The 23471-nt window shown below is 41.7% G+C and overlaps 1 protein-coding gene across 3 annotated transcripts in view; it reads right to left on the bottom strand.

Moving 5' to 3' along the window:
- Positions 1-23471, bottom strand: part of KIF5C (kinesin family member 5C) — a 144885-nt gene that overhangs the window by 104307 nt on the left and 17107 nt on the right. The gene's annotated exons all lie outside the window — the stretch shown is intronic.

Genomic DNA, 23471 nt, shown 5'->3' with positions numbered 1-23471 from the left:
CTGAAAAATACGTGAATAAGTAAGGGGAAAAACGATTTGCATGCATTAACAAAATGGACTCTGCTTTTTCTTCCTTCTGGCAGCAACATGGGATTGGTTACAAAGAAATACATGTCAGCTAATCTGAAATGAACCTTCGATGTGGAAGACATTAAAAAGTAAATCATTTTTAAGACAGAAGCTTAGATAGCTTAGCATTTACTTGTTTTCACTGATATCTGAGGATGCTATCTTCTTTTAAAATAAGATTTCTTCAGTTAAATGCCATGAAGAACAGAAGCCAATTCTTCTCTCTCTTTCCATCAAAGAATGCAATACTTCCAATCCAAAATACAGTATTTGTTCTGAAACAGCATTACAGGGATCTCCAAGTAACTGATCAATGGCTAAATCTGACATAATGGTCATACTCATGTCAATCATGCAATCACATCTGCCATCTGTTCAAATATTTGTGCTTGACTCACTGTTTTCTTGTTGCACCGATTTATTTTAAGCTATGTACCTGACATCTCCATAACTCTGAACATTCACTTCTTAAACTACAGTAAAACACATACAAGATAAATATAAAATATATTAGAAAAATCTCATCCTTGAGATATGAAATACTGTAGATAAGAATATATATTACCAATCATTTTTTAAAAAGTTGGAGGCACATAAAGCTATGTACTGACCTGTTGTAATAAAGCATGCACGGTATAGTCTCAAAGCACAGATCTCGAGTAGCCTATGTGAAATGAATGTAGTTGCCTTCATCCAGTTTCTAGTTAATAGGTTTCCATCTCTCTCTCATGCACATGCACGATCCCCTTTTTTGATATCGTAGGGGCTTATCTACACTGGGAAGTTATTCTGGAATAGGGTAGGATGTGAATTTAAAGTGCTATGGCTATTCTGGAATAACTTCCTGAGTAGAAAAAAGGACATTTTTTCCCCACTTCAATTTAATCCACAATAGCGATCCTGGTTAATTTCCCCATGTAAGGCAGGCCGTGAGCAGAATGGCTGAGGAAGGACTGAATGATGATGGAGCCTGAACTACCCTCTCACCCACAGAGACATTTGCCCCTGGTTAGGGTTGAGGCCCATTAGCCAAGCAATATGGCAGACCTTCCACCATGTTGTTACCATGTACACAGAGAACTTCAGTCTCCAGGGCAATCAATCCAGCTCTTTCATGAGCGCTCAACAACAAAAATGTCAGAGATCTTCAAGAACCCAGGTAGATTATCACAATTTTGCTGTACACAGCTGAAAGGGGAAATTTCACCACAAGCACCATCTGCAAGTTACAAACATTAAATCATTTTATTGATCAAACTAAAAAGTAAAAGAGTATGAGCAAACAGCTCAAAAAGTGCCAAGTAGGTTAAATTACCTCATACAGTTCTTTTGAAAAAAATGCCAGCTAATTTATTTTATATCACTTCTAGCAGCCTCACCACATTAATTTTCAACCCAGATGATCACTTGCACTTTAGAAAGGAGAACTTCAAAAATGATATACTAATAGCAACAATAAATAACTAAAGAAAATTAGACTGCAAGATTCATCACAGCTGTCTAGAACCATTCACTTCTGACCTTATGAGGTATCCCTGAAAGCACACACTAAAATTAGAGATGGACTCAAGGCACAAGTTTGGGCAATCATTCAAACTCCTAGAGTAAGGAGCTCTTTAGATCCAGGGCTTTGGTATAAAGTAATCTCTACCAAACACTGTTACTGGTAGCCAAATTCTGGAGCTATTAAAGAATGCGTCCCAATCCATCCAATTCAATGGACAGTGCTCTCTCTAGGAAAAGTTTATAAATTACATTTAAGATAGTTTAAACAGGGTTCTCCAACTCCTCTATCCCCCGCACACCCCTTCTTTAGGCTACCATCCACCCCCTACCATGAGCTCCTCCCACACCTGTTCGTTTTCAGGTTTAATCTTAACATTGTGCACAGCTGCCTTTGGAATGTTTAAAAGTATCATATATATAAACTCTTCACACCTTTGCTTTGTTTTTTTCTACATGTGAAAAAAAGATACAAGTGGCAAATGTTTTATAAAAGGGACTAATGTGAGCTCACTTTAACTTGTAACAGCAACATACACACACACAAAACCTATGTTAAAGGAACATTAAGACTCCAACACCAAGCACTCAAAAGTTAGGAAATGCAAGAATTAAGGTAGTCTACAACCTTAATTCAGACCCCTTATGTATATGCATGACAACACATTCTTCAATTACATGATCGTATATTTTTTCCCAAGATTATTGTGACAATTGGGCTACAACGTCTGCCTGCTTATGTATTTACCATGGAAAATAGGTCAAGACATTTTCAATAAAGAATGATACAAGCAAGTAAAAGAGAACATGGAGAGACTAAATTAGTCCGAAGATCATAGGCCTTAAGAAAATTCAAGGACAGTGTTGAAATCATGCTTGTATAAACGGATGGGGAACTGGAAAATAATGAACCAAAATTGGTGTGTCGGACATTAGGCCTAATTTGTTGACAATAAATAATAAGAGGATGAGCTATTCCAATCAGCATCCCCTTTTTGCAACCTTAAAAATTTTTTTTGAGGAAGAGATAAAATAACAGTTGTAGGCTACTGAAGCAAGCCTCACCATCCTGGCTGCTACCTTCACCATCTTCTGGAACTCAGAAGCTTCTTTATCCTAATCCGAAGAGATATCTTGACCAGACCAGGGGAGAGAGGGGGACCCAGATAACATCGCCACCCTCTGCCAGCTCCAGATGAATCTCAACCACTAACTTGAGATGAAATGTGATCAGACTAACAGCAACAACAACTGCTCCAGCCCACCTCAAACCTTAACTGTCCTTTTGGGGAAAAGAGATTACCATCTTTGATACCCTCTAAAAGACTGTCAAACAAGGGGAGGTTTCCATCTAAAAACTTTCTCCAGGTAAAGAGAAAGGAACAAGGGATATTGTTAAAATGAAAGCCTTACTTAATATTTTACATTTCAAATGCTGTAACTGGTTTCCCTCCTTTTCTGTATCTTTAATAAAAAGTTAGAAGGATTTTTAATGGTGGCTTTCCAATAGCATTAAGCGGGCTGAGGTCTCCGTATACCAAACCCCAAATCTTCTTTATACTGTGGAATAGTGACTGGGTTTTGCAAGGACTTTTGCCCATTTATTCCATCTAAATTAATACAGCAGGACCCCTCAGATCTTCCTGAAGATGGAAAGTCTGTACTATTTGAAGTACTTGTACAGGTGGGTCTAAGCCCACCCATAACTAAAGGTACTCCCCCTCAACGAAGGCAGAGGGACCACTCTATCCAGGTTCCAACTGATTATGGGGGACAAAGGAGAAAACAGGAATGGGAATGAGGTCAAAGGCTGAAAAATTAAGGAACCAGAAGGGGACATCAAACAGAGAACCCCAGACAGTGCCCACAACTCCTCAAAGGTATCCAAGATGTCAGACACTACCCAGAGGAATTCTGCGAGGATATGAGAGCAGACAAGGGATCAGAAATAGGCTCTGCATATGCAGAGCACCCCGTGTGCAGCTTCCTCCTCCTGGATGGATGTCCATCTTAATCAATGCCAGGAAGAGACTGATGAGGAGATCCTGCAATTTTTTAGGGCCACAAATAGGGTGTACATACATCGGGAGGTGTGGGGAACAATGCAGCCAGAACCTCAGTAGAAGGTTCTAGAGGAGCCGGAAGAAGGGCTGCAACCTGACACGCTAAATAGATGTGCACCAGGGTCTCCTTCTTGCAGCACAAGGGACAGGTGTCAGGGGAGTTTGTGAATCACAACAGGTGCACACCCATGTTCACAACTCCATAGAGGAGCCACCAACTAGTAGCCCCAGAGGGCCATAGAACCAGAGTGGAGTACAGGCTGGCCCACTGGAGTTCCTCGTCCTTCTGAGGTGGTAAGAGGTCTGGCCACTTGGTGTTGGGGAAGGACACAAGGGCGAGGAAGTGGATATTATGAAGCATGACCATATACAGATATTCTCTGGATTAAGCTCAGAGACAGACTGGCTGAATGTTGTGCAGGCAGCTCAGGTGGCATATTGGGTGTGTCCAGGGAGGCTCACAGGGCAGGGGCCCAATGATTAATTTCTGTGGGCCAGAAGTGAGGGGTGGGTGGGGAGCACCCTCCTGCAGGACCCACTCAAGAAAAACTGGAGAAGCAGTCCCAATCCCAGTCCCCAACCCCACTCCCAACTCGTGGTCCCATTTTCCCTCCCCGGCACTCCTCCCCTGCCCCCAGCTTCCAGATAGTTTTCGCTCCCCATCCCAGGCTTTTGTCCCAATCGGTGCTCCTTAACCCCTGCCCTGCAGAACTGGCTTTTGACCCCTCTGCGTTCAAATCAGGCAGTTTCCTCCTCAACTTTGTCTGTGTTTAAATCAGGCAGCTTTCTCCAGCAAGAAGAGAAAGACTCTCTGCTCTCAGTTCAAGTGCTTGGGCCTGACACAGCCTGCAGCAGCCCAGAGTTGCAATTGCAGGGAAAGACCCATCCAGCTATTTTGCTGTTTTCAAGAATGAAGCAAGGATAAAAGTACAGAGAATAGTGCCTTTCACTAAGAGCCCTCTGCTCCCAGAGGTACAAATCTAGAGTCTATGGGCAACAGCAGCACTTCAGCTCATCAAGAGTAAAGAGCAAGAACAGGGAAAGAGATGGCAAGACACATGGAAAGACAGACAAGATACAAGGGATGTGATTTAGTGAGGCCAGTGGCTCTCAACCTTTCTAGACTAGTGACCACTTTCAGGAGTCTGATTTGTCTTGCATACCTCCAAGTTTCACCTCACTTAAAAATTACTTGCTTACTAAATCAGACATAAACAACTAGAAAAGTGTCACAGCATGCTATTACTGAAAAATTGCTTACTTTCTCATTTTTACCATACGATTATAAAATAAATCAAATAGAATATAAATATTATACTTACATTTCAGTATATATCATATAGGGCAGTATAAACAAGTCATTGTCTGTATGAAATTTTAGTTTGCTAGTGCTTTTTATGTAGCCTGTTGTAAAACTAGGTAAATATCTAGATGCATTAATGTACCCCTTGGAAGAGCTCTGCGAACCACCAGGGGTACCTGTACCACTGGTTGAGAACCACTGAATTAGGCCACATCTTTAGTAAATTAATTCAGCTGGGAACTATCCAGCAGTGAGTCAGACTGTGCAGGTCATGGTTCCTTCCATAATTGCTTCCACCAGGTGGAGGGCTGCCATCAGTCCCACAGTGCTGGTCCTCCATCCATTGCTGGGACTCCACCAGCCTCCTCACCTGTACTAGAAAGCGGGTTGTCCCCTCACTGTACTAGACTCAGAAGCCCCAGTTCCATTCCGCCTCTTCTTTAGAGTATGCCTTCCCCCAATTCCCCTTCAATTTCTGATCCATCAGGGAGCTGGATTCTTTATGGGATGAGTACTTGCATTGGACACCTGCCAAAGGAGGCACCAGCTCTTAGCATGGCCAAATACCCAACAGGGCTCTCAGTTAACAGTTTCTGCCCTAACATCAGACACACTAGATCCTCTCCCCAGTTGGAGAAGGGTACTGTGCCTGGATAACTCAGGTAGCAACTACAATATTTTTGTGGGGGGATTACCAAAACTCCCCATTCCCAATACTTCACACGTCTTCTGGCCTCGTCAACTCATAGAAACCTGGCAGCTTCCTGCCACACCCTCCACTGCAGCGTATCAGACCAGTCTACAGTGACCCTAGGGGAAAAAATCTTGGAACTGGCCTAAATTTCTGTGCCCTGGCTATTAAGTCAGATCCCTAACAAATTACCAAATATTATTGTACATATAGATGAAAACTCATTGCAGGTGGCTACTTCCTGCCTGCTAAGGTCTCCTAAAAGAGGGGCATCAGCTGGTTCCAAAGCACATCCCTCTTTTGATGCCAACTCAGATTCACCTTGCCACCAAGATTGAGCTGTGAAACTCCAGGGGAGCTGGCCACCCGCCTGTGGGCCCAATACACAATACTGTGCCCGCAGACCTGAACACCAGCTCATGACCCATTCCCTTGCTCCCTGTAGCGTGCCCCTGTATCCACGCCAACTCAAGAGCTACCTCACTAATGAGGCCTATCAGTGAACTTCCAGGGGGAACTGGCCACCCACCTGTGGGCTAAACCAAAATATTATACCAGCACATCCAATTATCAACTGTGACCTGTTCAAGCAATCCTGAAGGAAGGAAGTTGAAATATAAGCCACTGAATTAACCTCAACACAGGGAGCCTCCATACACCCTTATATTCATTTGGATGAGACCAATAGCTAGGAATAACCTGTTGGGCTCCCATTCCAAGCTGTGCTGTGGATGTAACCAGTGCAACCCCGAACGAATGGGATCCCATTATACCAGGGAACCTCAACAGCATGCACTCTCTGACATGACCATGAACTGAAGTTTCCTTTTCTGAAGTAACTCTCTTCCCCATGAAGAGCGAGCAGCTTGACACCAGCATCCAATACTAAGCAAATCTGTCCTGCTTTGACTGGGAAAATCCCAGCTCCCCATACTCTCATAGTACGGTTATTCACCTTGCCAACATGCACCTCACCATTCCTTATTGTTTTGACACTCTCAGAATCAGAGTTTCACATCTCTCCCCCAAATTGCAGATCCTCAAATTCCAAAGCCCTATCTAAATCCTTCCTTGCTGATCCCCTTATTAACCCTGATAGAGGCTATCCTTGCAGTAGCCATAACAATGCACAGTGAAGTGTCAACAACTCAGAGGACAAACCCATGCCTTCAAATAAAGTGAAGTAAACTCCTCCATAATGTCAACCTGAATGTTCAAGATGTTAGTTGCTTGGCAACAAGTCAAACTGGTCAAGAACCAAGGTTCCAGAGATCTAGCTGCCCCTGAATGGCTGGCTGGCTCCAAACACCAACACTCAAATTTCATCCACCTTGTATTTCTAGTGATTTGAAGAACTGGCAGTTACCACTGTAGATCACTGCCTGCTTTATCCCTTAGAATCACCTCTCTCACTCGGGACTTCATTCTTGCAGGTAGTCTCTGCCATCAGGATGGGAAAGAGCTCCTGAGGGTTGAGCTACTGATCTGGAGATGTGAGGGGACTCAGGCTAGACTCTGGAAGCACAGGATTTAATATACCCTCCCCCACATTTGCAGGAGCCAATGGCTTACCTGAGCTTTGACAGCCGTCCCCCATCCCCACTCAGGTGATGGGGCCCCCTCTCCCAGTGACCTCCCACTCACAACCATCAAGGGAGCGGGGACTCTTAAATGAGCCACTACCCTCCTCCCCCCCTCCCCCCACTAGTCCAGACAATGCCTTTGAGGTGCATTCAGAGATGTGACTCTGATAGTTACTGTCAGCCAATCATTTAGTGGCACCAAATCCTTTTGATCCTCTCAGAGGAGTTAGACCACATAGTTGTCTTTACCAGTTGGATTGCGTTCACTATGACTATGGAGAAAACTTGGTCATTATTCTGCATCATTGCTAATTCAGGTCAGAGATTTTTGTTGTTGATGCTAAAATTAATAATGTATAACTGGGTTTAACATATCAAGCAAAGTATATTCACCAGGATAGAGAAAGTTCTAACAGATGATCATATGACTTCATTATACGTATAATATCTCAGAGCATTCAAATATGCATACTTAAAAAATGACACCATTCACATACAACACAAACAAGAAAAGAATATTTGTTGCATGCCTGAAAGGGAACATAAGAACATAAATTTTATGGAGAGTGGAAAGCAATGTATTATTCGAGGCTGTGGGAGGGTGCTGGTTGAGAAGCCCTTAATCAGCTCCTACCACTCCAGCCCCAAACAAGGGGTAAATAGCCCCTTGGTAGGTGCAGCCAGGCAGTCTTATTAGCCTGGCTATAAAGGCTGGGAGGAAGGCAGAGAAGGGGGGGGGGGGGGGAAGGGAAAGAGAAAGGTCAGGCACAGAAGGCAGTAGGAGCCTCCTAGTCTGTTGCTGGCCAGGCCTGTTGTAGGCAAAGTAGCTGTGAAGTCTGTATATACTTGGGAACTGGTAGTGGGAAACCTTTTGAGAATAAAGAGCACAGATGTTGCACCAGACTGAAGTGTCCCTAACTCATTGAAGGGGGGGCACAGCATGAACCCCATTACAGAGGCACTCAATCTTTAACTCAGCCACCCCATCTCTAGTACTAGTATTATTGCCAAGAAGAGAACAAGTATTTCATGTCATCTTCCTGGCCTATATTAGTGTCAAAATAGTAAGGCTGATGCCATCTCAAAATTTTAAGTGTCGGGACCACGTTGATTGCATCATAACTGCTATATCAAATTTGTTCCATTCACAAGTAGAAAGGGCTAACAGCCTTCCCTCCTAAGTCAGTCTGGGATCTGAAAGTCTAAATGGGTTCTTTTTCACCAATAATACAGATTCTACAATTGAATCTTAGTTTACAATTCCTGCTGATGCACAACAACAAACAGAACCCATCTCACTCTCTCATAGCTATGTTAGCTTCAGAGTGCCAGCAGAATTAAAAAGAGGTTAAAAATGTATTTGTCTGGAAAGTAAACAAATTTGATTAAATAAAAAGGAAGAGCCAGCGGTTTTACTGAGTAAGGATGTGCCTTTTTTAGTCAGGACATTTTCTGACTGTAACTGCTCTTTATTTAAAAAAAAAATAAATACATCTAACAATAAATAAGATTTAAAGACAGGTGTAAGAAAAGGTTTTACAGGTAACTAAATTAATTACTCAGCTCATAATCTTTCTGGAATACCATAATCTATGTATGCCAACAGCATTTCCCATGAACTATTAAATCCTGATAATAATCCTAATCCTCAACCAAAAAATAAATGAGACCAAGCAATTACATACAAACAGGCACCGCAGAGCAATTCAAGTCAGGAAATAGCTTGACAGCCCACACAGCAGACTTGAGTATTTCGCTAGGGTTGCTGGAATCTAGCACATAGCTGCAGTGCAATTTGTAACTTTCATTCTCTGCAGAAAAAATCTTTAACCTTTTGTAACATGTTCAAAGAGTACAGAAATTTTATACCATGAAATTGTTGATACAGTGGAATAGTTTGCAATCTAGAAATAGAAGTTCTAGAAGTCACTCCTCAGATTTAACAAGGAGTCTGGTGGCACCTTAAAAACTAACAGATTTATTTGGGCATAAGCTTTCGTGGGTAAAACACCACTTCTTCAGATACATGGAGTGAAAATTACAGATGCTGGCATTATATAATGGCACATGAAGGGAAGGGAGTTACCTCACAAGTGGAGAACCAGTGTTGACAGGGCCAATTTGATCAGGGTGGATGTAGTCCACTCCCAATAATAGATGACGAGGTGTCAATTCCATGAGGCAAAGCTGCTTTTGTAATGAACCAGCCACTCCCAGTCCCTACTCAAGCCCAAATTAATGGTGTTAAATTTGCATGAACATAAAAAGTCTCCATAATACAATGAAGCCAACTTAAATAGCTAACTGATAAAAGTAAATTCTTTAAGTGCCCAACCTTTCCATAAGCTTCAACCGCTAAATGCACTAAGTGAACAGAACATGCAGTCTTCACCATTCATAAATTTTGATAGTGTAAGCCTAGTGTCAACTGTCAAGAGTTACAGATGTATAAACTGTTTTAGGTCATCTAATCCATCCCCTTACCAGTGCAGGAGTGTTCTCTACAGTTCAACCTCCTGTGCTTAGTCCAGTTTTAAGTGTCCCAAGTGCTGAAATTTCCAAAACTTCCCTGGAGTAGCTATTCCACAGTAACTGGTCTTTGTTAGGAAACTGTTTAACTTAAATTTTCCTTCTGTGTAATTTTACCCTATTACTCCAAATTACACTCCATTCCAAGATACATCCTTCTCCCTTCTTTGTGATCATACTGGTAGACAATCATGTCCTACTTAAGTAGAATACGTCTCTGGGTATATCTACACTGCAATTAGACACCTGCAGAAGACCTATGCCTGCTGAGTTGGGCTCACAGGGCAGTTTAATTGCAATGTACACATTCGACTTCAGCCTGGAGCCCAGGCTCTAGGACCCTTCGAGATGGGAAGGTCCCAGAACTCGGGCTGCACCCTGAGCCTGAACATCTACACTGCAATTAAACAGCCCCTTAACCCGAGACCCACAAGCCTGAGTCAGCTGGCACGGGCCAGCCTTGGGTGTCTAATTGGAGTGTAAACATACCCTCAGCTTTCAGTCTCAGATTTCCATCATAGCAAGAATGACACTCTATTCAATCACCCCCTTTTCCAAAAAAAAAAAAAAAAAAAACACAACAACAACAACAAAAACCACCACCAATTGGAAACAAACAGAAATCAAACAACAAAAGCCCTATACCCCAAGCAGGGATTTTACCCCTTTAAAAAAAGAGAGAGAGATTCCATGAAATTCATTCAGGACCTCACTATCACTACTGATTTTACATGGAAGGTGCTCAGATACTATGGTGATGGGCAGCAGTACAAAACTCTTATGGTACATCTACATTGAAAGAAGGGGGGCGGGGGGAAAGGGACATGGCAGCAAATCTCAGAGTTCAAGATAAACTGGCTCAGGCTTCCAGGGATTGCACTATGGGGCTAAAATGGACATTACTGCTCAGGCTGGAGCCCAGGCTCTCACATCCACCCCCCTTGACAGGCTTCAGAGCCCATGCTTCAACCTGAGCAGTAGCATTCACATTTACTTTTAGCCCCATAATGCAAGCCTCAGTGGGTCAGTTTGGCTGGTTTTTTTTTGTTGTTTTTTTTCTGGGGGGGGGCGGCGGGGGGTGTTTGCATTGTAGACGTACCCTTTGAGATAGGACCCATGCTGAAGGGAGGAAGCCCCGCATTCGTCTTTAGCAATCTCCCCATGCAGATGCAAAGAATACTGCTGAGGGGGCTCTACAGGGAGCAACATCCAGCCCTTATTAGCCAGAGGGAGGGTCACGACAGCACTGGACCTCTGAGGCTGCTTTGTGGAGCCATTCATCCAGTTTTAAGCCATACAGTCCTGTTTTTCTAAAGTACTTCCCCCTGTCCAGTAGCAATTTAGAACTGGATATGGTTGTCTGGTATTTTCACATGCAGTTGGTGGATGCATGGAGGACCCCATTTTTTCAGTGTGTGCCACCCCCAGCCAGCGTGACCCACCTCACACATCACTCCAGCAGGGTGCAATCATGCCATTCCCAGAAGCACTAGAATGTCTGATATTCTGGGTATGCCACAGTGCCCATCCTATTATGGAGGAAACAGAAATCTAGTGGGAGGAAGAAGAAATTGCAGGGAAGCCTGAGGAAAAGAATTAACTACATTTTGTAGGATTCCCCAGATAGGTATGTTTGGTGCTTAAAGTGTCACTTATCTGCCCTCATTGTGACAGCAGTTCAGAACTCACCATTTTACTAATTGTAACAATTACACATGCCAAGTTTAAATTACAAATAGGCCTTACCCAGAAAAAAAAAAATCATATATGGATTTTGAGCACCTCAAAGTCAAAGGGTATCTGGATCCAGGATCTGTAGTTTACATAAGATCAGTTTTAATAAGGAACATTTTACACATTTCTTGTTTGAAAAGAAGAAGAAGTTTTGCCACAGAGTTTATATCTTTAATCAAACATGCATCTGTACTGTCAAAAACACCACCGATCATATACTCTAGCTTGCAAATAGACTTTTAAAAATATATATAAATTACCTTGTTTATCAGGTTGATCTGAAGCTGAGATGTAAATATAATAGATTTACATGAAAGCTAGTCTAAAAATGGGGTATAATCAATTGTAAATTACCAGAGTTACTAGTAATAAACAAAGCAGAAATAGGAATTATCTCCATTTTACATCTGGAAATCTGAAGCAAAGAGGTCATATATCAAGTCTGTAAGAGCAAAAAAAAGAACCCAGATGTACCAAATCCTAAAAGTCCTGAGCTTTAACTAGGATACCCATTCCTCTTTTTCCACCTTCCATTTTGTTTGTATTAGAGTCCATAACAAAGAAAGTCACAGCAACAATTTCCTAGGTTTGAGCCCTGAATGCTTTTGGTCATTTTAGCAAAAATATATCAAGATCCAAAATTTATCAATGACAACATGGCCTCATGTTCAAAAAAAAGATATAATTAGGATGGCTTATCTAGCTAAAAATAAAGTAGTCTATATGAAACACGCTCATGTCTTTTTACAGCAAGTGACTTCATATCTCTAGGATAAATTTAAACTGTTCTCTGAGAACAAATATATTTAGAACCAATTTTGGTGCCTGGGCTATTCAGAATAAGATTCTATAACATTAATCTGGCATAAATACAAAAAAAAAATCCTACTTCGTATCAGTGATTGAGAAAATAAATCTAAACTCTGGTGGATTTTCCAGTTTTTAAAAATACTTACTAAGATGGCTGGTTCTTGCATTTGCGTTTTGGTAGAAGGGCAAGTTTATCATTAAAAATTACCAGAGTAAAGCCTCAAATGGATTTATCCAAAAGAATGGTAACAAACACCACCTTTCTATAGTAGAGTAGGATGACTTCTTGCTATCAGATATGATCAGGAATCCTTCTGCCTATATTAAGGGCAATAATGGACAAAGAATTAGGATGGGCTGATAGGTAAGTTACTGGAATGAAGTCAAAAGGTCTGGATTCTAGTCACAACTCTCCCACAAACTTGTGATATTGGACAAGTCACGTAACTTATTATTTGCACTTTAATTTCTCCTGCTGCAAGAGGGACATACTTCCCACTTCACAGGAGTATTGCAAGGATAAATTCATTTTGTAAGATGCTTAGATACTACAGTGATGAGCACCAAGAAATACCCATAAATCAGATAAATGAAATCCCCTTCCCCCCATTTCTTGTCTCTGAGAAAGTTTATAATATTTCTCTACATCTTAATTTTGGCCCTTATTTAGCAAGCTGCACCATGCAGGGGGACCCAAGCAGCTTGCAGGTGGGGCCCTTAATTACTTTTCAATGTACGTAACACCTCCCAATCAGGTTGTTTTTTCCCCTCTCTCTCTCATACACACCACTTGATTAATTCACAGCAAACGATGGGCATTTGAACAGCAGCACTATCTTTCTGCAGTCTAATTTAAGCTTCATTTTTAGTCTTCACAGAGAAGAAGCCATGCAGAGATGTTAATAATGAATTGGAAGGAGGATTTCATTTAGAGCCCCGTATAACACTGATTTAAGATGCACATTCACAACCTCACCATTTGGGTCATTTACCATGTGCTGTGGAATTAAAATCATGAATTTCCAACTTAAGTTGCTTTCATAAGGTTAAAGGGCTTCCCCTGGCCTTCCTCCCCCTCTTTTTCCTCTAAATTATATGAATTAAGGCAGAATAAAAAAAAATATTTCAGACACACAATAAATTAGGCATTTATTCCTAAATCACAGAAAGGTTGCTGCATTAAGAATCCAAATGTAGATAAAGGCAGATCAAAAAACGGTAATTTTTTGCCAAAATGAGATTGCAAGGAGAAACCTATTCTGAGTTTGAGATGTTAGTTTGCACTTATCTAAAATAGGTGTACATCTCTCCCATTATATTGGGCCACTATATCACACAGTATGTATCAAATGAACCACTAGCATAAACAGATGCAATTCCAACACACATCAGTGAAACTGGATTTACTCTTTTACCTACAGATGCAGTTGAAATAGTACCACAAGAGAGAGCAAGACATTCTGTCCAACTTGTTCTCACAGTTTTCCACTAGTTTGTGTTACTGCATTATGGGGGAAAAGTCAGTGTTATTTTAGGTTAAAATACCCTTATTGATATGGAATGTATTTGCAGTCCTATTCAGCACAGTCACAAACCAATTCATTTTACTTCCACAAAACACAGCCAAAATCAGTCTAAACATTTTAAAATGCTGCTTTCCAACTGCTCTTAAGACAAGCCATGCACTCTCAGACCATGTTCTGAAGTCCTAAGGTAAACAAAAGTCAGGTAAGGACACTAGACACATTATTCCAGGCCACAATTAACATATTGGCTTTCTTTTCCAACACGTTCAATGCTTTCCATCTTCAATGGTGACATTCCAGGGCCAGCAAGATGAGAGATTCCTTGTAAGCATCCAACTAAAGCATTGCCAAGCAGACTTTTGAATAAAAGATGGGCTCATGATTTTTCTGACAATCCTTTTGTCATAAATATAAAGGGAAGGGTAAACCCCTTTGAAATCCCTCCTGGCCAGGGGAAAGCTCCTCTCACCTGTAAAGGGTTAAGAAGCTAAAGGTAACCTCGCTGGCACCTGACCAAAATGACCAATGAGGAGACAAGATACTTTCAAAAGCTGGGAGGAGGGAGAGAAACAAAGGGTCTGTGTCTGTCTGGATGCTGCTCTTGCCAGGGACAGAACAGGAATGGAGTCTTAGAATTTTTAGTAAGTAATCTAGCTAGGTATGTGTTAGATTATGATTTCTTTAAATGGCTGAGAAAAGAACTGTGCTGAATAGAATAACTATTTCTGTCTGTGTATCTTTTTTGTAACTTAAGGTTTTGCCTAGAGGGGTTCTCTATGTTTTTGAATCTAATTACCCTGTAAGATATCTACCATCCTGATTTTACAGGGGGGATTTCTTTATTTCTATTTTTTATTAAAAGTCTTCTTGTAAAAAACTGAATGCTTTTTCATTGTTCTCAGATCCAAGGGTTTGGGTCTGTGGTCACCTATGCAAATTGGTGAGGCTTTTTATCCAACATTTCCCAGGAAAGGGGGGGTGCAAGTGTTGGGAGGATTGTTCATTGTTCTTAAGATCCAAGGGTCTGGGTCTGTAGTCACCTAGGCAAATTGGTGAGGCTTTTTACCAAACCTTGTCCAGGAAGTGGGGTGCAAGGTTTTGGAAAGTATTTTGGGGGGGAAGGACGCGTCCAAACAGCTCTTCCCCAGTAACCAGTATTAGTTTGGTGGTGGTAGCGGCCAGTCCAAGGACAACGGGTGGAATATTTTGTACCTTGGGGAAGTTTTGACCTAAGCTGGTAAAGATAAGCTTAGGAGGTTTTTCATGCAGGTCCCCACATCTGTACCCTAGAGTTCAGAGTGGGGGAGGAACCTTGACACCTTTACTCAAATTTTACTGGGTTTGAGGACAAAAGTCAAGGATAACATGGCTGCTTTCCTGAATCATTGGGTTGTAAAAATTAAAAGATAGCGTTCCAATTCATCTCCCATGTTTGTTTTTGTGTGTGTAAAATTAATAGCTTGGGTACACTATCAAAACCTAGCTTTACAGAAGGACAAGGGGAAGAGCAGTTACTGTTTGTAATACCCTCCCCTAGGCCTGAAACTAACACTCTAATACATGTGCACTTCTCTAATAAGCCATCTTTATTCTCCCCTTGCACTAAAAGTGGCACCAGAATTACATCGCTTTTAATATTCCATTTTTTATAAAACACACAAAAGAACTCTGCTGCAGAACCACTAGAGAAGCAGCAAGTATTGTTTTTAAGTCCCATTTAAAGAAAACCAGAAATTTAAAGATTATACTACTATTCACAACGACTCAGAAATGAATTTATTAACAAGATATTCTCAGCCAGATCATAACCGTAGCAACAGACGACACACAATGCCCTCTCAAAAAGTCAATGGCAAATGGTCACCTTCAGATGAACTACAAATAGAGCAAAAAGTCTATTTAACATGAAGTTTTTTTACAAAAGCATCCCTAGAAGCACAAGAGATAGGCAAACGATCTGAGAAAAATTAAACATGCTTTTGGGGAAGCACAAATGATAAATGGAGCTGCTGATTATCAACTCCGCATATGGAAGAGAAGTGCAGCATCAGTGACAATAGTATGTGACCCCCTTCATTGTAACCTCACTTTGGCATCTTGGGTCAAGGTATCACTTACAGATTTGTGGGAGACTAGATGGCTCAGGGGATTAGTAATTGGATACAGAGCATTCTAGGTCACAGATTCAAATCCAAGTCAGGTCAGCAAGGGGACATTGTGAAATAAGATGGCAGTCTTGGTCCACATAAACAGTATCCTTCTTGGCACTCTCAGCAAAGCCAAGGCCTGAATGGGAATGGAGAGCTAAATTAGCGGCTTCCTGCTCAAGGTGGTCCCTTCAGGTCAGGGCAGACATACATTCGAAGGAAAACATATGGAAGCTTGCATGCCACTGCCTGTGCTATACAATACCTGTTCTGTCGGCAGGTGCACTTGAGCCAACACAACTCACAAGCACATATAAAACTTCCATATTAAAAAAAAAAGCCCATGTATTTCTGCACATGAGATTCATTGCTTGTTATCCACACTGACTGATTTCCTCTGCAACACAATCCTGAAGATATATCCAAGTCAAAGTAACTGAGACACGGATATTTCCACAAACTCTGACTGTTTAACATCCAGACTACCATAACAGTAACAATCCCATTACTGTTAACGTGCAACCACAGATAGTAAATTTTATTACTAGAAACAATATTGGAACATTTAGGGAGTTTTTCCCATCCTACATGAGAAAAACTGTAGATTCTTAGATGTCAAAACCAAAGTAGTGTTGCAAGGTAGCAGAAAGAGCATGACAACAGAGCCTGTGATCTAGTATGTTACTAGGGCCCAGGAACGCCTAAATTCTGGTCCCTGCTGCATCACTGACTGACTCACTATGAGGCCATAAGCAAAGCACTTGAACATACTAACTCGTCAGGCGCATGAAGTAATTTCCAATCTTAGAGAAGGGTTGAGAGGCTCGATTATTTAATGTTTTTACAACACTCTGAGCATTTATATTTTGCTCTAAATTTTAAGTATTACCAGCCTACCTCAGCTTCTTCGCATGTAACACAATTTAAGAGACACTTTTTTTTAAAAAAAATTGTAATTGAATTAATGTTGGCAAACTTCAGCACAACCATTTGCGTACCTCCTTCCATCTCTCCATAATGTTCATCTTTGGGGAACTACATGCAAAATACATGGACATAAAAGATAGCAAACACTCTGATGGTAGCTTCCGCCTTGTCTACACTGGAATTTTAGCCACCAGCATAGCTGCACAAGCACACACTTCTCGCATGCAGCTTACCTGGTTTCAATCTATTTACATATTGTGTAAATTGTTTATGTAGGGGCTTGCACCAATGCACCTATACCAGGGATGAAAAATCCCATTGTCCAAAAGGCTTCCCAAATCCCAAGTGTCATCAAAGCAGGTACTGCCCTGTCTCCGTAAGTGATGCAAAGACTGGCTGCTCATGGCAGAATCCTCTTTTGAGATGGAGAGAGATCCTATTACACTTATACATGTGTAAACATTTTGATTATTAATTGCATGCAAGCCATTTCTCTTGGTAGTGGTACTTCTGTAGATTCCCCTCCACTGACTGCAGAGATCTGATTTCTGCTTTGTGTACAATATTATTACAGCACGGTATAAGCTTGATTAATGTAACTTGTACCTAGAAGCTCACTGTATAAGAGCAAGAGACAAACAACCAACCAACCATCAGTAAGAAATACACAGGATCTATTTGTTAAAGCTGTATTTTCCATCTCTTTGGTGTAGTGTTCCACATGCGGTTGGACATCATATTCTCTCTTCGCAATCGCTAAATTCTTGTCACCTTGCAACACTTCGATTTCATTTGTCATTTCCTTAGGGTGACCAGAGAGCAAGTGTCAGGACAGAGGGTGGGGGGATAATAGGTTCTATATAAGACAAAGACCTAAAATGTCAGGACTGTCCCTATAAAAATCAGGACATCTGGTCACCCTACATTTCCTTCAATTCTGTTCTCAGCTAGGCCGTTGTGTGCTTCTCTCCCCTCCTAACATTTCACGCTCCATCCATGACCATCTTTTTTAAACAAATCAGTTTTCTAATCTGAGGAAGGGAACAGCAGCCCAACCGAAAGGCACAAAGTGGTCACTAATTGAGTCAGTCACTGGAAGCTTTGATTCTAACAAGATGACCCTGATCAGTGGGGCTCCTGCCCTGTAAACATCAGTCAAGACCCTTCTAGTCATGATCTTGAAATCCATGAGCTTCTGCTGTTCAGTCTGAAGAAATATTTTCCTGATGAATCGTCTCTCATTAATTTGAGAAAGAAAACAGATCACCTTGATTTTAAGGGAGAGTCATCGGCATTGCCAGCACTCATGATTTTAAACACAAGTCTCACAATATTTGGTGTTGTCTTTAAAGCGCCAACATCTGGAACCAGGTGATTACATTAAAATCTCAGATTCTATAAATAAGGTTTCTAGCACTTGTGGTTGCAGGAAGAATAGCTTGAAAAGCTCAACCCTAAAAGTTCAAAAACTAGATGGCAAATAAAAAGATCCCAACATTTATTATTTTTAAATCTCATACTTTAGGGAGAGGTGGACTAAGTTCCCGCTAAGGTGCCACCAAGGGCCGCACACCTAACTCCTCCAACCCCGGAGCTGCTGTGGTGGGGAGAAAGGCGCCTCCCCCCGGGTCCCAGCCCCAGAGCTGCTGTTGCGGGGAGAGGTGCTCTACCCCGGCCCAGGTGCTGCTGCTGGGAGTCCTTTCTCCCCAGCCCCACCCCAGAGCCCACACCCCTCATCCCCGGCCCCACCCCAAAGTCCACACCCCCAGCCAGAGCCCTCATCCCCCCCCCACCAACCCTCTGTCCCAGTCATAAGCCCCCTCCCACACTTCTCAGCCCCAGCCCCGCCACACATCATGTCCATATTGGTGTATAAAGCAAAATTCATTCTGCACATTGATGGGAAAAATTAGAGGGAACATTGTGGGTGGACCCTGATCTAATGGTTGAATACTTAGAATTACTCAGTATAATCAACCTTATTTCAAGGAAATAAGGGCAGTCTTCATTTGAAAGTATCAACCTAGGTCTTTAAATCATATTAGGTGGGCAGAAACAAAGTTCAAGCTTGCAAGAACATTGAAGTACCTTCCTCTCCTAATTTTGGAGTACGTCATGAAGACAACTAGCATGCCTGAAACAGAACAACATTTTTCAGTTTTTTCCCGCAAAATCTGGTCACACGGAGTAGAATTTCCTGACTTATCCTCCAAACAGTATATAGTCTTGCCAGTCTGCAGTTTCTTATTATACAAAATTAATTAATAAGATCTGGAGTCTTAAGGGAATAAAGGTAGTGGGATTCAGGTAGACAGTGTGAACACAGCCTCTGGAACACTAGTTTCAGACTCAAATGAAGGAACATAGGCTTAATTTCTCACCCTCACTGAAAAAAGCCGTGGAAAAAAGGACCATGTCCACATCAGACAACAAGATCAACCTCCTTATAATCCCAGTAATCAAAACAAGGGACTATTAACATAGGATCATGGCTAATCCAGGCCTCCTTGCATGTCTCCACCTAACAGAAGGAATCTGCAGGATGGAGGAAGAGGAAAGGACTACACCCAATTAACAGTAAACATATTGGGACAAACGTGCAAGAAGCGGCTAGTCAGCCAAGTTTTCTAGCCAAAAATGTCAGATTCTCAGATGGGGAAATACTGGTATCCCAAATCTTAGTACCAGGGAGAAAAAACAAACAAACAAACAAAAACACACCGAAATATGTACTCCCTTAATAAACCCACGAGAGGATGGGTCAACTAGCTGTAATACGTAGCTCCTTAGGAAAGTAGAAGCAACCAAACCAAGAACACAGCATACATAGGATATTCACTGAAGATCTGGATTTCACAATACAGCTCAGAACAGCTAGACCGCCCAGAGTGCAGGTGGTCATTATGTCAGGTCTCTCACACATTAATCTTCTTCCCAGAGCACGAAGGACCAAGATTGTCAGATAATTTAGCATCTGTGCTCCACTGGCGGCATTAAGCTCATCAATCTTGTTTGTACCATCAATGCATTCTACATAAATCCTTCTCTCATTGTGTCTGGCAGGCATTCCCTGGAAAAAACAAAGAGTCACTAACATCTCTGCACTGAAGAGCCACAAGCAGCTGCTCTTTTTATTAAGATACAAGCCATCTGACACAGTTTTTTGTTTGTTTTGTTTTTATTTCCAGTATTTCCTATCCCAATTGCCAGCATGCACCATCCTATCTTCACTGTCCACTAGGTAGAATATGCACTGTTGACTTACATTTTGAAAGGGCCAAAAACTGGACAGCATGTTTATTTAAAAAAAAAACTACTAATCATTTGGCAGATTAATTTATTATTAGAAGCATTAGGATGGTTGTGGCCAACACATATCATCATCAGAACCACAATTACATTGCTAAAGACAGTCCCCGTCCAGAGGAGCTTACTATATAAATCAACAAGACAAACAAAGGTTGAGAGAAAGGGGATTGTGAGACACAGAAATTAAGTGACTTGCTCAAGGTCACACAAATCTGTGACAGAGCCGGGAATTAAACCCAGATCTCATGAGTCCCTGTCCAATGTCTTAATCATAAAACCATTCAACTGCGGAAGTACTGTTAAATCTAAACAGGTTATGAGGTGCATCAAGCCAGAGCAACATGTAGAGAACACCCCAATGGACATAAAACTTCTGCATTTCAGTTAAGGTCCAATGTAAATGCCTCATGCAGCCATTACAAGAGTAACAGGGAGATGGGTTAAAAAGCAGAAATACTATTCTGTGTGGTGCGACATTCACCAATTCTGCTGATGCAATAAAGTAGCAAGCAAATAAATGGTTCAGGCTGCAGTTAGAAAACATCCACTTCAATAAGCCTTTCCAAAAGTCTAGTACACAGTACTTCTGGGGGAATTCTGCACCATTGCAGACACACAGAATTCATGTTGCCTGCAGATTATTTTTTTCTCTGCAGAAAATAGGTTCTGCCAGAGAGCTGCTGCAATTACTACTTTTGATCACCAGGGGCTGCTGTGGCACCAGAACAAAGGGCAGCTGGCTCACAGGCCAGAGCAGCCAGCTGCAGAGAGGGAGGACAGCTGAATTCCCCACAGAAACCCTGCCCATGGAGACAGATAAGGAGACACAGGATATAGGGGGAGGGAAGGAAGACAGGGACGGACAGACAGAGCAGGGCACACTGGGCTGCTGGGGGGCACCTCACACAGACTGGGGTTCAAAAGGGATAGTGGGGGAACAGACTGGGGCAGGGCACAGGAGCTAGTGGGGTGACAGCATTGAGCTAGGGCTGAACGGTAGTAGGGGTGCAGGGACACATGGGGACAGGGGCAAATGTTCCTGACTGAATGGGAGGGGTTAGGGGTCAGCCAGAGTCTGCATGGTGGGATGCTCCCCAACTCCCTAATAATCCCTCCCCCACCCCACCCCCCAAAAAAAACCCTGTTCCATACTTCCCTCCCCAACCCTACTCCACACACACACCCCCAACAACCCTCCAGGTTCACTCCCAGGCTCCTTCCCAGCAATTATTTCCCTCTCCCTCAGCTTCTCTGTTACCCTTACCTCCCCCAAGCCTTTACACTGCCTTTACACTGCCCATTGCTTCTGAGGGTGCCGGAAATAGGTTTCTGTATCGTAGTTTAAATGAATTACTCCAAGTTCTGTATTAATATGCCTAATAAGGAAACTATTCGTCAAAACACATTTCCTGAATTTTTTGTTGTTGTCTATATTGTTACAGACATACTTGGTGACAGGTATTTTAAAATAAATTACCAAAATAATTGAAACTGGTATAATTATTTTGTGCTATTTTGACAAAATAAAATATGCAGTAATTTGCAGAATTTAAGTTATTGTGTGCAGAATTTTTTATTTTTTGGCAGAATTCCCCCAGGATTAACAGCAAATCATCAGGAACACCACACAGCACCGGGAAAGGCTTCCCTGTCAGGAAGTGTATTCTGGCAGAGTGATTAACAGATGAGAGATCTACTGAACACTGCATTTAGTTACTGCAGCAAACAAGTTAGCCATTTCTGAATGTGCAGCACTGTCAGTTTTTACACCAAATTGAATAAGCAGCCTTTAAAATGTTTTTGATTAAAGGACAGGGACAGTTCAGACTCATATGCATGTTCTACCGCTGTGACAAATGCAGAAAGTCACAGAGCTATTTGGGGGATGTACTGCCTGCCTCAGCAAGATGGTGATAAATCTGATTTTAGATTAACTGGGTATCAATCAGGGTCATCACTTACAGGACAGACATAGAACAATCCATCCTTAACAAGATTATATCATAAGAGAAAAAGGCAGTGAAGCATTCTAGTCTAATGCTTGGAGCAGAGAATTGGCAGTCAGTTCATTCCACTCCTGAGTCCCATTCCCAGTTCTGACATCAGCTTGCAGAGTATCCTGAGGAATGTCACTCTCTATGCCCTCTTTGCCCTGTCTGTTAATGGAGGATACCACTTCACATGGGAGAGGAGAGGCTTAATTAACATTTGAAAGGTGCTTTAGGCTCCATGAGTAGTAGGCAGGAGCCATTTTTATTACAAACAATTAAAAAAAAAAATACACGCTCCACACAGTTACAGTTGCTATGTGACATTTAGAAGACCTAAGCAGCACTTAAGACATCATCAATCCCGCACTGTCCACAAACACAAATCCTCATCAAGTATAAAGAAATGCATATTTCAGCACAACCACCTTAACTCTGACTTGTAGACTGTTTTTGGGAGTAGTTATGCATTGCCAAAGGGATAAACAATTAAGTTTGAACTTGATGAAAAGAGGGAGCCATGGGATTGCTTCAACAAAGGAGTAATCAAGTTAGATCAACAGGCCAGATCATTTTAGCAGTTGCATTTTCTAACCAATTGAAAGGTTATGAAGTCAATATTGGGAACACTAGAGAGAAGGTGTCTGCTGTAGTCAGGAGAAAAGGGCATGGCAAGCATTTCTGCTTCATGGTTAGAAACAAAAAAGTTAGATCTTAGAAGTGTTTTGGAAGCAACAGCAGGAAAATCTGAGCAGATCTGAGCTGTAGGGAATGAAGGAGAACAGAAAGGTCACTAAACTATTTAATTAAAAAGGAGCACATGCACTGGCCAAGCCTAAACAACGAATCCTTCAGAGCCCGGTCTCTTTCAATGAGTACCTGACAAGATGTGCCCAGTGAATGTGCATTGTAGCTAAGTTAGTCCCAATTGCACACTCAGCAAAGTCCACCTTTGCTCAAAGCGTTGTCAAATGTGCAAGAGAGATCATAAATATATTGAGTGCTAGACCAAAGGTTAGCTTTTTGATTCCAGACAACACTTAACTCACTAGGCTCTGGTCCCTCCCAGCAAAGTCACTCTATGCTTTAGGCAACCTATTTGAAAAATATAGCTAATAACGATTTGCTCTACAGATGTAAGATCTCAAACATTTTACAAAGGTGGATAAGTATTATTATCCAATCTTGGTTGATGTAAATACAGATATTTGAAGTATTTTGCAAGAGGAACGATGTAGTCAGGGTTTAGTTAACAACTCCACTAAAGACAAACCCTCTATTACTCAGTT

Source organism: Lepidochelys olivacea (genome assembly GCF_965140295.1).
Source record: "Lepidochelys olivacea isolate rLepOli2 genome assembly, chromosome: 11".
Taxonomy (NCBI): Eukaryota; Metazoa; Chordata; order Testudines; family Cheloniidae; genus Lepidochelys; species Lepidochelys olivacea.
This window is presented reverse-complemented; position numbering and strand designations above follow the sequence as displayed.